We start from the raw sequence: 15,277 nt of genomic DNA on the forward strand, positions 1-15,277 counted from the left end.
TATCTAAGGCTTATATTCTGATCTGGACCACACAGACAGGGGTGAAGTCTTTAAGAAGGGCATCATATCCACTTGCCATTATGCCACTATAATTCTTAGCAATATTTGACATAGCTACCTACACTGACCCCAGATAAAACAGTGAGAGCTTCCAGGGAGGCAGGGAGGCGTCACTCGAGCCAGCTTCTTCCATACAGTACAAAGACAGGGATGGAGTTCAGGAGATGGTGTACTGTATCTCTAAGTGGAACAAGACCACTAAAGGAACAAATGTTCTAAAGGAACAATGGGATGGAGAGTCAATTTAGGATAAGATCCCAGATGTGTACAGTGAACTCTTATGGTGTTTTGATTCTGTGTTAATCTTTTCATAAATATTTTGTGTGGCCTGAAGCTTTGGTGTTGAAAATCTAACGTTGATTTCTGTGCTTACAAATAAGAAAGTTATTAGCAAAATGAAAAACAAAAAACAAAAAACCTCTACCGATACGTAATTTCTTCTGATACCCCTCGCTCTCAACACTGTTATCTGTTTTAATAAGCAACAGTATTTTGGCAAATGAAAATTCTCAAAATCCTCAATCACACCCTTATCCCAAAGCCTGGACTTAGTTTGAAAGCTTTATTGCTCTGACTCAGTAGAGCTGGTTATCCTCTTTAATTGGATTGATGGCGACAATTGTAATTACCTTAGATGAGATTGCCTGTAATGTAATTATGCTTCCTTCATCAGCCTGAGCTGGACTTGTGGAATACATACAGAAGACGCCTCCAATTACTGAGAGGTTAAGGAGGGCAGCATATTGCTTCACAAATCATGTTTGTTACTATATAGGATTTTAAAAATTATGTGGGAAGCTAAAGGAATTAGTCCTCTAAAGCAGCTTTTCTGATCCAAAGATGTTCCTGTATGAGCTATAATGTAGAGTGAGATGGCTACATTCCAGAGCTGTGTTTTTATTTGAATAAAAAACATATTTTAAGGACGTGACATAGAGTACCAATAGTAAACTGTATTTTCTCACTGTTTCGTTACTACTTACTGTTTATAAACAGTGATTGCATCTTAAAAGACATTTTTTTTTTTTTAAATACAATACATCGTAAAGTTTAACCTGACTTTTTTGGTACGATTTGAAAAGTTACAGCTTCTAAAACTAACATAATAAATAACAGGAGGTAATTTTAAAATACTAGTCTTTATGATAGATGGAGCTATAATTAATACCTAAGGAGCCAGCTACTCTACTACAATAATGCCTCTCTTCTATTCTCCAATTAACACATGGAGAACTTTAAAATTTTTCAATTGGAAGCCCAGCCTCAAAGCAGGACAAGTCTGCCAAACGTACTGCAAACACATGTAGTTTAGGAGAAATGGCACATCCTGGAAACCCACCCCAATCTTATTAACTTTAGCATTGCTCTCATTAAAAATAGAGCTGCTTATGGGTTTTTTCCTTCTGAAGCATATGAAACATAGAACTTGGAAATGTGCCCTTTTGCAAAACTTATTCCTGTATTCACAAACCAGATGGTGCACATCAAATGCCTCCCGATTTCCTAATGAAATAAAAAAAGGATTCCTATTGTGTTCTTTAATAAGATTAACGCATCCTCAATTGCTACTTTTGACAGATACTCCTGGAAAGTTAAACAACTTGGCTAATGCTGTCCTGCTGGACCTGGACAGGAAGGCTTCGGCTGAGCTAAAGAGCTGGGGCCATGCTGAGGGGCACTCTGCTTTTAATTTTTCCAAAGTAGGCTCTAGTAGAGGTGCAAGCCCCACCACAGCTGCTGCTCACAAAGAAACCTTCTGTCTCTGAACATTAGAGACGAAGAGTCTGCTGTTTCATAAAAGAGCTAATCAAACAAAAAAAAAAAAGAGAGAGAGAATCTCTCTCTCTCCCCCTCCCTTCCTCTCTCCTTCTTTCTCTCTGTCTCCCACCCTCCCTCTGGTCCACTGCTTGGTCTAGCCATCAAATCATATTTGTAGGGTGCTCTCATCACTAACACCACCAATAAAAAACTAATTTTAGGCACCATTTGATGTCACACTCATGACTTTGAAACACCATACAGTTAAAATGTATCCAAAGCCAATAACATTATGCTGGATTTTTCCAACAAATTAGAGAAGAGTATAATGTTGCTTACCTTGGGGAAGATTGGCTTGTGTGGTCAAAAATCTGAAAAAAGAAAAGAGAAATGGATTAATTTTCTATTACTTCTGACATTTGCCACCATGATACTGCATTAAACATAGCTGTGGTATGTCTATTAATTTAGTAAATCCACATGCCATTTTTCTCTTGCTTGAAGTACTAGAATGGTTTAAGCCAAGTTGGATTCTAACCTGAATCCAGTTGCTCTATTTAATTCCACTATTAAGTTAGGAATATGTTCGGCCAAGAATAAGTATCCACCAATAGACTTGAATAAAAAGCTGTGGCAGTCAAGACATTGTAGTTGTAAAACATTATTATTTTCTTTAACTTTCAACAACTTGAAGTCTTATTTTATCTCCCTCCACAGAGAAGAAAATTTTCTCTTTGTGCTGAAACACCCTGTTTCATGAAATGCAACATCGTATCTCATTTTTCTTCATGAACTGCTCTAATTTAACAGCTGGGCTGGAAGAGCACACATTATCAACAGGTTCAGTCATATAACACCCCAAACTTGGAAATAACAAGTTGGAAGCTTCACATCCTACAAAATAAATCAGTTACCCTATCAATTCTATAAGCCTAAGAGTCTGAAAATTGAAGGAAGGCATTTTGAACAGCACTGTGCAAAAGCTGTTGCTGAGTTAGGTGTTCAGTTAAGCTGAACATCATGTCATGTTCCTAGTTTCCTTTGCAGAAGCATTTATTTTACATTTTAAATATGCATACCTTCTAACTTGGGCGAGAAAGACTTAATTTAAAATAACACCACCACCACCAAGGGATGCTATGGTTGATCAATACTTCAAGATTTGAAAAAGTTTTCCTCAAATGTTACACAATTCCCTGGGACCTGGGAGCCTTTCCTCCCTTTAAGGTGTAAGATTGCTTTTCCTCTTGGTGTTTTGCCATTAAAAAAAAAAACAAAAAAACAAAAACAAAACCCAAAAAACAACAACAAAAAACCTATTTAACAAACCACTACCAAATCCATCTAAAGGTTAGCATTCTTTTTATTTTAGTGCTCCTTCTTAATGGGCAAAAATTGATTGATTAGTTCACCTAGAACATTCTTAGCCTTAGGGCAGAAACAGTGCTTTGTATACAAGAGTGGACTGGATTTTAAAAAGAAAAAGAAAATCAACATTCAAGAATACAGTGAAGTTCAAAAATGGAAGAAAATAGAAAAAGCAAATTTGGAAAGCATATTAGAACTCTTATATTTATTTAAAATCTAAAGGATGTGTTTTAAGTTGTATTGAATTATCATGTGTACTGGCTTTTCATCTTAGCTGGAAATGTACTTACACTAAAAAGTCCAATTCATCTGGATAGTTTATATAGGGAACATCAGAATCACCTTATTTTCCCAAACTCCATACACTTTTTGAGAAAAAAATTAAGGCAAATATTTTCCCAGTAAGTCCACAACCTCTATATTTCCCTTTCTCTCCACCACCATCACCCTTCCACATTGACTTTGAAACTAATTGTAGGAAGAGGATTCTCTAAGTGGAAAGTTTGTTGACCTTTCAGAAAAGACAAGAGGTGAAAGAGAAGCAGCTAACTCCTTGTCACTGGCTAAAATGAAGTGAGTGAACCTGTGTAATATTAATTCTCTTATATTCTGATCTTATCTCTGACCCTCTTCTACCATTTATTGTTTGGGTATCTGGAAGTACCATGCCCCAGCACAATGATTTATACTTAGTGGAAGTGATTTTTAAATTTAAGTGTGCCTGCAAATTCCTTGGAGTGCTTCTTAAAAATGCAGATTCCTGAGCTCCAGCTCAGCTCAACTAAATCTGAATGTCTAAAGGGTCAGTGCCCAGGAATGTTCATCTTCAATAAGCTTTCCAGGCACCTATGGCAGGGTGGTCATTTTGAGAAATACAGACTTAGAAAGATATGAAAAGTGATCTTGGGCTGCACCAAGGGCCAAGCATTGGATGGATAAGGTGTATTAAATTAACACTCACAGAGTAAAAATTTAGTACTTTTACAATGTGTTTGAACTTGTGACCATCAACTTATTATATGCTGCTATATACATAAGATGTCATATAGGAACCTAATGGTAACCTGAAATCAAAAACCTATAATAGATACACAAAAAATAAAGAGAGAGGAATCCAAGCATAACACTACAGAAAGCCATCAGACCACAAGGGACGAGAACAAGAGAAGAAGAAAGAACAGGAACTACAAAAACAGGCCAGAAAACAATTTTAAAATGGCACTAAGTATATACTTATCAATAACTACTTTAAATGTAAATGGACTACATAAAAAACTAATGATGTATTGTATGGTGACTAACATAACATAATAAAATTAAATTAAAAAAATAAATGTAAATGGACTAAATGCTCCAATCAAAAGACAAGCTGACTGAATGGATAAAAATCAAAAAAGATTGTATGTGTACAGACCTACTTCAGGAAACAAGAAAAATCTCAAATAAATAACCTAACTTTGCACCTAAGGAGCTAGAAAAAGAACAAAGCCCAAAGCTAGGAAGGAAAGAAATAATAAACCTTAGAGCAGAAATAAATGAAAGAGACTACAAAATAATAGAAAAGACCAATGAACCAAGAGCTGGTTCTTTGAAAAAGTAAACCAAATTGATAAACCTTTAGCCAGACTCCTCAAGGAAAAAAGAGAGAGGACTCAAATAAAATCATAAATGGAGGAGCAGTAACAACAGACCCCAGAGAAATATGAAGAATTATAAGAGAATAATATTATGAAATAATATTATGAAAAATTATATACCAACAAATTGGACAAGCTAGAAGAAATGGATAAATATCTAGACACATACAATCTTCTAAAACTGAATCAGGAAGAAATAGGAAATTTGAACAGACCAGTTACTAGCAATGAATTGGCAATCAAAAAATTCTCAACAAACCAAAGTCTAGGACCAGATGGCTTCACAGGTGAATTCTATTGAACATTTAAAGAAGAGTCAATACCTGTTCTCTCAAACTATTCCAAAAAATAGAAAAGGAAAGAAAAACTTCCAAATTCATTCTACAAGACCAGCATTATCCTGACACCAAAACCAGAGAAAGACATTATACAAAAAAGAAAACTACAGGCAGATATCTCTGGTGAACAGAGATGCAAAAATCCTCAACCAAATACTAGAAAACTGAATTCAATACATTAAAAAAATAATTCACCCATCAAGTGGGATTTATTCTAGGGATGCAAGGATGGTTTGATATTTTCAAATCAATTAATGTGATACATCACATTAACACAAGGAAGGATAAAAACAATATGATCATCTCAGTAGATAATTTGACAAAATACAACACGTGTTCATGATAAAAACTCACAACAAAATGGGTTTAGAAGGAACATACCTTTACATAATAAAAACCATATATGAAAACCCACAACTGACATTGTACTCAATGTTGGAAACTGAAAGCATTTCCTCTAAGATCAGGAACAAGACAAGGATGTCCAGACCCACCATCTTTATTCAACATAGTACTGGAAGTCCCAGCTATAGCAATTAGACCAAAAAAAAAAAAAAAAATGGCATCAAAATAGGTAAGGAAGAAGTATTATTGTCACTATTTGCAGATGACATGATACTATATACAGAAAACTCTAAAGACTCCACCAAGAAAACTATTAGAATTGATAAATAAATTCAGTAAAGTTGCAGGATATAAAATTAATATATAGAAATCTGTTACATTTCTATACACTAATAATGTAGTAGAAAAAGAAATTAAGAAAGCAATCTCATGTACAAATGCACCAAAAAGAATAAAATACCGAGGAATAAATTTAACCAAGGAGGTAAAAGATCTGTATTCTGAAAACTATAAGATATAGATGAAAGAAATTCAAAACATAAATAAACAGAAGGACATACTGTGCTCATGGATTGGAAAAACTAATATTGTTAAAATGTCTATACTACCGAAAGCAATCTACAGATTCAGTGCAATCCTTATCAAAATAACAATGGCATTTTTCACAGAACTAGAACAATTAATTCTAAAATGTGTTTGGAACCACAAAAGACCTTAAATAGCCAAGGCAATTTTGAGAAAGAAAAACAAAGAAGGAGGTATCACAAAGCCCAGATTTCAAGATATACTACAAAGCTACATTAATCAAAACAGTATGGTACTGGCACAGATATAGACACATAGATAATGGAATGAGATAGAGAGTCCAGAAATAAATCCACACCATATGGTCAATTACATTACAACAAAGGAGGCATAAATATGCGATGGGGAAAAGAGTATTTTCAATAAAGGGTGTTGGGAAAACTGGACAGCTACATGCAAAAGAATGAAACCGGACTATTTTTTTATACCATACACAAAAATAAATAGATCAACATAGATTAAAGACTTAAATGCGAGACCTGAAACCATAAAACTCCTACAAGAAAACATAGGTAGTAACTCTTGGACATTGGCCTTAACAACATATTTATGGATAGATCTCCTTGGGCCAGAAAAACAAAAGCAAAATAAACTATTGGGGTTACATAAAAATAAAAAGCTTTTGCATAATTTAAGGAAACAATCAACAAAACAAAACACAACCCAGTGAATGGGAGAAGATATTTGCAAATGATATATCCGATAAGGGGTTGATATTCAAAATATATAAAGAACTTATACACTTCTCCAACTCAATACCAAAACAAAAACAAAAACAAGCTATCCAATTAAAAAATGGGCAGAGAACCTGAATAGAAATTTGTCCAAAGAAAACATTCAGATGGCCAACAGACATGTGAAAAGATGTTCAACATCACTAATCATCAGGGAAATGCAAACAAAAACCACAATGAGATATCAGCTCACACCAGTCAGAATGGCTAGTATCAAAAAAAAAGAAAAACAAGAAATAACAAGTGTTGGTGAAGATGTGGAGAAAAGAGCACACTTGTGCACTGTTGATGAGAAATGGTGCAATCACTGTGGAAAGTGAGGTTCCTCAAAATATTAAAAATAGAAACACCACATGACCCAGTAATTCTACTACTGGGCATATATCCAAAGAAAACAAGAACACTGATTCAAAAAGATATGCACCTGTATGTTTATTGCATCATTATTTACAATAGCCAAGATATGGAAGCAACTCAAATACCCATCAATAGATTAATGGATAAGAAAAATGTGGTATAGATATACAATGGAATATAAGCCATAAAAAGGAATGAGATCTTACCATTTGTGACAACATGGATCGACCTAGAGGATATTATACTAAGTGAAGTAATTCAGATATAAAAGACAAATATCAAATGATTTCACTTATATGTAGAATCTAAAAAATAAAACAAACACACAAAAAGTGAACAGACTCTTAAATATAGAAAACAAACTGGTGGTTGATAGAGAGGAAGAAGGTGAGGGATGGGTGAAATAGATAAAGGGGATTAAGAGGTACAAACTCCCAGTTATAAAATAAATAAGTCATGGAGATGAAAAGTACAGCATAGGGAATATAGCTATTAATATTGCAATAACATTTTATGGTAACAGACACTGACTACATTTATCACAGTAAGCATTGAGGAATGTATAGAATTGTTGAATCAATATGTTGTACACCCAAAACTAATATAACATTGTATGTCAATTATACTTTGATAAAAAACAATTGACATTAACTAAGATATACAACATGATTATTTAAAGTACAAAAACAAGGATAATATATGGCGTTAGAGTCAAAACAGTGGTTACCGGGGTGGTGGGAGGGGATAGCTAGAAGGTAGCACAGATGAGGGAATTTCTAAGTTGTTGGTTATGCAGGTGTTTTCAGTTTGAGAAAATTCATTCAGCTGAATATATATAATATGTTTTTATGTGTGACTATTATATCTGAATAAAACAATTCTTTAATGTGAAAAAAATGATGTCCCATCTCAGAAGACATACACAATGAATTTTAAGTTTGAAAAAATAGTATTTAATACATAAGTACAACTTGTACATTATTTGCAGATTTTTTTCCTTCTCCTTTATGATTTCCAAACAGATATCTGACCTGCCTTAAGCATTATTTTGCTTTGGTAACCTATAAATCACTGAAAAAGGAGAAAGTATATGAAATGTAGACTCCAATTAATGTGGACCTTATTCATTGTTTATCTCCGGGAAAGTCATAGAATCCTCGAAGTTTATGGTTGGAAGGACTTCAGAAAAAATTAGCCCAATCTTTTCATTTTTTTTCAGGTGAAGAAGCTTTTATGTAGAGAGATTCACTAACTTGAGGATTATTTTATAAATGGGGTGATGTGAAAGATGATGGAAAATTTTAGCTGTGATCTTAAATAATTCCCAGGTGTCTGCTTAATTTTTACCGCTTCTCAGTTCAAATGGAAATATCCATAAAAGGACCTAAGTAAGTAAATACAATTAATCATAATCAATCATGTACTGTCTTGGATTTGCTTAGAACCAAAATACTGAAATGGACACATGTCATCCTGCTGGTTCTAATTTTTCAACAATTCATGAAACACTTCATGCTTTGCTTGTGACAACACAAACCCTTCAGCTTCCTATTATAATTAATGTTATGAAAGGCACTGACCTGCCCATAGATGTGCCATGAAGTTCCTGAGTGTGGAATGGCCCTTTCTGATACATACAGTTTGCATAAATGGTAATAAATATATTATTATGACTTTCTTTGTATTGGCCTCAGGACATCACTTCCTTTATCTATAAATGTTAGATTCAGACTAGATGATATATGAGAATCTAACAGAATGATACAATTAAGCTAAAACAAAAAGACTTGTATAAAGATGCCAAATTTTATAATGTATGGGGATTAACATAACAATAAAAAATTAAAAAAAGATGCCAAATTTTAATTTAAAACATATATAAAAGTGTTTGAAAAATGATCATCTCTCCTATCACCATCATTTCACTGAAAAGGAAAATTTTAACACTAAAAGCATAGGAAGCACATGATTTCAAAATAAAGACCACTCTTCAATTGAAAAAAAGAACTTAGTAAAATACTACATTGTCCTTATGTTTTCCACATTGCTATAGATTCCTAATAACTTGGTCACTGACCAGGAGCAATCTATGAACTACTTTTTGGGAGCTACTGCTCTAAAGTTCTCCTACAAAGAACTTCAGGACAGCATTTCCCTAGGTGTATTTGATATAACACTCATACCCTGAGATGCTTCTAAATAAAGGATTTCCTGGTTTTAGAACAAAAGGGTATGGTGGAGGTGGTGGGTGCTTCACAGTATAATCCCCTTTCAGAAATTCTTAGTGAAAATATTAAAGATTCAGAGTTCTCTCTTTTTTAAAAGACTTATTTATTTATTTGAGAGAGAGAGCACTCGTGAGAGCATGCAGTGGGGAGAGTCAGAGGGAGACAGAGAGAGGGTCTTAAGCAGACTCTGCTCTGAGCAAGAAGCCCAACGCGGGGCTCGATCTCATGACCCTGAGATCATGACCTGAGCCGAAACCAAGAGTCTGACGTTTAACTGACAGTACCCCGAAGACACCACCAGAGTTCTCTTGAAATAAGGCAAAATAAGGCAAAATGTTTGTTTCATCCATCATTCAAAAAATTTATTTACCCCAGAAGATATTTTTTGCATATAGCACCTGTTGACATTCTGCAAAATTAATGTTCTGCATAGCACACTCTCAGGAAGTATTCTACGATTTTCCCCTAAATCAGCTCCACATCCTGAAATGCCAGCTACAGGCCCACCTTTCTCCCACTCCCTAATGGTAACTTTGGAGGAATCTTTGACCTATACTCAAGAAATACTAGTTAAGTGAATTGGAAGTGAGCCAATGCTGCAGGTGGCAGGCCACAAAGTCAGTCCAGAATCAAGCCCTGGAGGAGGGAAGGTCTTCATAAGGGAGATGGTGTCCTCCCACCCCCATCAGGGCAAGCCATATCTTCCAGGTCTTCTTTCTTCCTGGTAATTTTGGAAAGTTCAGCTGTGTGTAAGGAGACCAAAAGAACAGTGTTTTAAACAAGATAAGTTCTATTTTCCTCTGGTATGTATCATTACCTCGTCATGCGCAGTGGTTCTCAAAGTGCAGCCCCAGGGGAGGAGCATCAGCATCACCTGGGAACTTGTTAGAGATGCGAATTTTTGAGACTCTCCCCTTACCTGCTTGAGCAGAGGTTTGCCAAGCCCTCTGGGTGATTCTGATACTAAACTTTCAGAACCAGTGGTCTAGAGGTAGCTGGTCCAGGGTTGGAATGAGGACTCTGTCCAAGGGGTCTTCCAGGATCCCAGGCTCCTTCTCTCTTGATGCTTCACTCATTATACCCTAAGAGGATTCCCTTGTACACATGAACCAAAATGACTTGCTACCACATGTGTTCAGCCACAATGCCTATGCTGTCTTCCTCAGAAAACATTGTCCAAACCAGGCTCCTCTTCTGAGTTCTTCTGTCATAGGTCTGGTTCAGGCCCCATCAGCTCCACCTGGACTGCTGCAATGGCCTCCTAGTTGCCTCTGTCCTGCCCACTGATCTCTTAAGCCTAGTCTACCCCCACCTAACTAGCAGAATTATCTTTTTTTTATGTGACATTTGTCTCTTACTAGACCATCATCTGATTCCCATGGCAAAGCTTAAACTCTACAATGAAGGTGGCACTTTTCAATATCTGGCAACTATCTTTCTTCTCAATTCTTCCTCAATCCCCCACCTGGACACCTTCTGGATCCCAGTTACAGTAAACCCCGTTTCCAGATCTGACCACATTGCTTTGTCCTGCATGTCTTTGTATATGCTGTTCCCTTTCTTTAGAATGCCTGTGTTAGGACTCCTCTACACACACACACACGTGTGCACACACACACACACACCCTCAGACACACTTCTTCCAATCTTATTTTTCACCTCATAAACACCTGCTCATTCCTTGAAATCTAACGTACACAACATGTCTGTGGGGTCTTCTTCAACTTCCCCAAGCGTGGTTCCTTGCTTTCTTGTGCTATCATTGTAGGTATTCCTACGTATTCTGAATACTCATCAAATTGTATTATAATTTTCTGTGTACAAGTCTGCCTCCCACATTAGATGGGAAATTTCTTGGAAGCAGGCACAGTTACTTATTCAATAAACATTAAATGCCCACTTTGTGTCAGGAAGTTCATATCCTAAAGTGTAGAGCTTAGTACAGTGCCAGCGTCCAATGGGTACCCAATAGCAGCAGATTCAAAGCATAAGTGAATGAATGTTTTCTGTAAATTCTCTCAAGAACATAATGATTGTAATTAACTATTTACAATATACCTGTGGGTGTCCCTGAGAAACATGCATAAGTATCTTAGTTGTTAATAACGTGTTGGGTTTGGTCACTTCAGAAATGAGAAAGTATTTTCAGAGTAAGTACTGGACTTTAAAGAGCAGAAAAAAAAGAAGGAGAAGGAGGGGAATGAGAAGAAAACCCCCTGGGATCAGGGCAAAAGAAGTGAAATTTCTGCACTCAAAGCAAGGAATATGTTTCTATCTGGGAAGATAGGGCAAAATGAGTCCTGTAATGATTTCAGCTCTACAGAGAAACAAATATTATCCGTCCAAGTTTGTAAGACTTAATGGCACCTGTCCCTCTTGCTGAGTGGGAGATGGCGAATTATGTTGTCTATGCACTGAGGGATTTAAATTTCCTCAGGCATAGTTGACTGTGATGTCACTTTACCCTGAAATCGTTTCTTTCAATTTTTTTGAAAGAAAGGAGAATGTCCTAATGTTTGAAGCTTTTCTTCTGATCATTTAAAAAATGAAGATCTTTCCAGGGAATTGTCCAAATCCAAGAGCTTAAATTAAAATGCTCATTTTCAGAATTTCTCATGTAACTTCCAGTTTGGATTGAGGATATAGATCTTCTTTAGACTAACCATGGGACAAAGAGGAATGAATGCTTCTGAAATTCTATACCAAGTTAGAATCAAGGACACTTAGCAGAGACAAGTGGTACTGCTGTGGCTCTCAGGAAGAGGCCTAAGGGCAAGCCAATCTTTTTATGATCTGTCCTGTGCCAAGACCTAACTTATTGTTCTTCCATCAGTGAATGCATTCTGGAAGGTTATGTTCATTATGGTACTTTGTCACTAATCTGATAAGAAAAAATAATTAATGTGATTGCCAACAGTGTTACTTTTAATAATGAACTAAGCAATATATATGCAGTTTTGATGCATAATCGTTGGATGTAAAGTATTATGGACTATATTTACAATTTCTTTGTCAATTACAAAGCTACTATACAATGCAAAAAAAAAGGTTACAATATTTTCATAATTTTCATGAAGTGTCCTTCTAGATGCAAATTTTTATTTATGTAATTTTCATAGGATGCAATTTGACGTAGTCTCCATCTCCTAAGCAAGGGGTTTGCTGTAAACACTCTTTAGCTTGCAAGTACCATATAGTTAAATGCCTAATCACAGAAACTCAGTCCATGATCATTGACAAAAATGGCCACACTTAATAGCTGAAATTAACACAGAGGAAAGTGGATCTGCTTCTTACCCACACCCAGAAAGTCAATCATAGGAAAATGGCCCAACCATGACTACAAGTTTGTGATGAGATACAATTAATTTGTGCAATCTGAGTCAGGAAAAAAAAATGCTTATCTTAGGTCCTGTTTTCCCACTCCACGTATGCTGGATGTAATGAAGGGGCATTGGTCCACAACAACAGGGCAAGACATTCAATGTGTTTGGATGAGATGTGTGAACTCTTTTTCACATTTTTCTTACCCATTAACTCTTCTCTTATGGCTTACCAATATAAAGATATTGATTTTTAATGAAATGTACTTATGAAACAGTGATAATATTTTCCCAGCTCCCATTACCTTGATTTCAGAAATAACGTCTAGTTCACATTGGGGACTTATATTATGGCTAGAAGACTCAGGAACTATCACCAAGAATGCCAGAGAGTGGGTAACAATTGCTTCCCCACGGATTTCACTCTAACAGCTGCAAAGTTTATTATTTTATGCTGGCAAGTGTCGGGGTCTTTTGGCATATATTTACTATAGTTAGTTCTCTTTCCCATTCTCCACTGTGGCTCTTTCAAAAAGTCACTCTCCCCAAGTTCTCTCTCTCCTACCATATTTCTTATCAGTGTCAGTAGATAATCTTGCTCCTTCAAACCCAGAGACACTAGAAGTCAATACATAGGAAATCTCTCAACATCCTGAAACTTCTCTGTCCACTTTCACATCCCATTCTTCATCCACACATTTTATGTCTTTACCCCTCCTCCCCTGCTTCTCTCCTGATACAATGCAAGAGGCATTTATCCTACAGTCTAAAGCTTTCAATTTTTAGTGCATCTTTCCCATCAATATCTCAAATCAAAAAACAAATGAAAACTTTCTATCAACCTTTCTACTCCTTAGAAGTCAAACTTCTTTAAAGAATTGCTTCCAATCCTTATTCTTAGTTAGCCAGACCATTAAAAGGACCCTCCAACAAAACATTTCTCCTGGTATTCATGTCCTTGTTTAGTTCCCTCTCTTTGAAGCTGAGCAGAACTTATAACTTACTTTTGGACCAAAAGAATGCAAGAAAGTGACATCATATAACTTTTGAGATTAGGTCAAAAGAACTTTTGCACTATCCACCTGGATCTCCTGTAACACTTGCTCTTGGGGAAGCTAGTTGCCATATAAACAGTCCAACCAACCTGAGACTACTGCATTGTTACAAAACCCAAATTGGCCACGTAAGAGAGGTGGAGTGGAGAAAGAGAGCAATGCTCATCCAGCCCCCAGCAGTTCCTATCATCCCTGATGAGGCACCTGCCATGTGAGTGAAAAAGTCCTCTTAGACATTTAGCCCAATAGAACCTTCAGATAATCACAGTTCCGGTCATGATCTCACTGCAACTGTAGGAGAGACCCTGTATTAGTTTCCTAGGAATGCTGTAACAAAGATGGGTAGCTTAAAGACAGCAGAAATTTATTCTCTCACAGTTCTGAAGGCTAGAAGTCCGAAATTAGGTATGCTCCCTCTGAGACTCTGGGAAGAATCCTTCCTTGCCTTTTCGTAGCTTCTAATGGTGGCCATCAATCCTCAGCATTCCTTGGATTACAGCTGCATCAATCCTATCTCTGCCTCTGTCATCACAGGGCATTGTCCCTGTATGTTTCCTTCCTCCTCTTCTAAGAATGTCAGTCATATTGGGTTAACAGCCCACTCTACTCCAGATGACCTCATCTTAACTATATCTATGAACACCTTATTCCTAAATAAGGTCACATTTTGCAGTAGTGAGGATTAGGACTTCAACATATGTCTTTGAGAGACACAATTCAGCCCATAACAGACCCTCATGTAGATCCCTCCAGCTCAACCCACAAAACCATGAGAGATAACAATACATGGTGGTTTTAAGCCACTAAGTTTTAGGGTGGTTTTTCCCATAGCAATGGATAACCCATATGCCTTTCTTTACTGAAATCATTTCAACTAACTGCAATCCAGCTTCTGCCAACACATTCTACTGACAAGGTCACCAGTGACCTCCTTGATGTTAAATCCAATGGACAGAGGTGCTGCTCCAGAAGGGTGACATAGCCTATACATCTACCTCCCTTCCCCCCTGAAGTCCATCAAAATGACCAAAGAAATTTGTATGTAAGAATAAATTCTTCAAATCTCTGAAAAACAAAGAAAGGTGACATGATTAGGCAGAAATTTGAAGCATTTCTTAAAGACTGAAAGCAGATAGGGTTGGAAAGAAGATGCAGAAACAGCCAGGGAACCCATAGTTCAAGAGGCTGAGGAGAGGGCCACTGAAATGGTGACACATGTGGCCTCCTAAGAGCCCAGGGAAGAGCCCAGGCTCTGAGTTGCAGGATCAGAAGGCTTTGTCAGGGTTGGAGCTAGTGTCCCCTCCCCTCTTTTTCGCTCCCTCTATGCAGAACAGACATGCTCCTTCACCTACAGTAGTTACCAAAGTAAAGTAGGACCTTTCCTGGGGTGGGGGTGGGGCCTCTACATTGGGGGTTGGAGTCAGAAGGGCAAGCAGCAGCATCCTCAGTAAAGGCAGAACTCCACAGACAAGGGGAGAGCAAATTAGAG

General features: G+C 36.7%; 1 protein-coding gene across 9 annotated transcripts in view; it reads right to left on the reverse strand.

The window, feature by feature from the left end:
• The window catches only part of SEMA6D (semaphorin 6D), a 590,398-nt gene that overhangs the window by 170,474 nt on the left and 404,647 nt on the right, over positions 1-15,277 (reverse strand). For all 9 annotated transcript variants that reach the window (XM_078079397.1, XM_078079395.1, XM_078079392.1 and 6 more), the window contains exon 4: positions 2,158-2,189. The gene's annotated coding sequence lies outside the window, so the exon portion shown is untranslated. The remainder of the gene's footprint in view (positions 1-2,157; positions 2,190-15,277) is intronic.

This window comes from Halichoerus grypus, chromosome 8 (assembly GCF_964656455.1).
Source record: "Halichoerus grypus chromosome 8, mHalGry1.hap1.1, whole genome shotgun sequence".
Classification (NCBI taxonomy): Eukaryota; Metazoa; Chordata; class Mammalia; order Carnivora; family Phocidae; genus Halichoerus; species Halichoerus grypus.